Below are 1566 nucleotides of genomic sequence, written 5' to 3' on the forward strand. Positions count from 1 at the left end.
TTTTCTTAATCCAGTCTATCATTGATGGACATTTGGGTTGGTTCCAAGTCTTTGCTATTGTGAATAGTGCCACAATAAACATATGTGTGCATGTGTCTTCATAGTAGCATGACTTATAAACCTTTGGGTATATACCCAGTAATGGGATGGCTGCGTCAAATGGTATTTCTAGTTCTAGATCCTTGAGTAATCGCCACCCTGTCTTCCACAATGGTTGAACTAGTTTACAGTCCCACCAACAGTGTAAAAGTGTTTCTATTTCTCCACATCCTCTCTAGCACCTGTCATTTCCTGACTTTTTAATGATCTCCATTCTGACTGATGTGAGATAGTATTTCATTGTGGTTTTGATTTGCATTTCTCTGATGGCCAGTGATGTGAGCATTTTCTCATGTGTCTGTTGGCTGAATAAATGTTTCCTTTTGAGAAGTGTCTGTTCATATCCTTTGACCACTTTTTGATAGGGTTGTTTGATTTTTTTTCTTGTAAATTTGTGTAAGTTCTTTGTATATTCTGGATATTAGCCCTTTGTCAGATGGGTAGATTGCAAAAATTTTCTCCCATTCTGTAGGTTGCCTGTTCATTCTGATGGTAGTTTCTTTTGCTGTGCAGAAGCTCTTTAGTTTAATTAGATCCCATTTGTCAATTTTAGCTTTTGTGGCCATTGCTTTTGGTGTTTTAGTCATGAAGTCATTGCCCATGCCTATGTCCTGAATGGTATTGCCTAGGTTTTCTTCTAGGGTTTTTATGGTTTTAGGCCTAACATTTATGTCTTTATTCCATCTTGAATTAATTTTTGTATAAGGTGTAAGGAAGGGATCCAGTTTCAACTTTCCACATATGGCTAACCAGTTTTCCCAGCACCATTTATTAAATAGTGAATCCCTTCCCCATTTCTTGTTTTTGTCAAGTTTGTCAAAGATCAGATGGTTGTAGATGTGTGGTATTATTTCTGAGGGCTCTGTTCTGTTCCACTTGTCTATATCACTGTTTTGGTACCAGTACCATGCTGTTCTGGTTACTGTAGCCTTCTAGTATAGTTTGAAGTCAGGTAGCGTGATGCCTTCAACTTTGTTCTTTTTGCTTAGGATTGTCTTGGCAATGTGGGCTCTCTTTTGGTTCCATATGAACTTTAAAGTAGTTTTTTCCAATTCTGTGAAGAAAGTCATTGGTAGCTTAATGGGGATGGCATTGAATCTATAAATTACTTTGGACAGTATGGCCATTTTCAGGATATTGATTCCTCGTATCCATAGGCATGGAATGTTCTTCCATTTGTTTGTGTCCTCTTTTATTTTGTTGAGCTATGGTTTGTAGTTCTCCTTGAAGAGGTCCTTCACATCCCTTGTAAGTTGGATTCCTAGGTATTTCATTCTCTTTGAAGCAATCGTGAATGGGAGTTCACTCATGATTTGACTCTCCGTTTGTCTGTTATTGGTGTATAGGAATGCTTGTGATTTTTGCACATTGGTTTTGTATCTGAGACTTTGCTGAAGTTGCTTATCAGCTTAAGGAGATTTTGGGCTGAGACAATGGGGTTTTCTAAATATACAATCATGTCATCTG

The sequence above is a fragment of the Mandrillus leucophaeus genome, unplaced genomic scaffold (genome assembly GCF_000951045.1).
Source record: "Mandrillus leucophaeus isolate KB7577 unplaced genomic scaffold, Mleu.le_1.0 Scaffold727, whole genome shotgun sequence".
NCBI classification, from domain to species: domain Eukaryota; kingdom Metazoa; phylum Chordata; class Mammalia; order Primates; family Cercopithecidae; genus Mandrillus; species Mandrillus leucophaeus.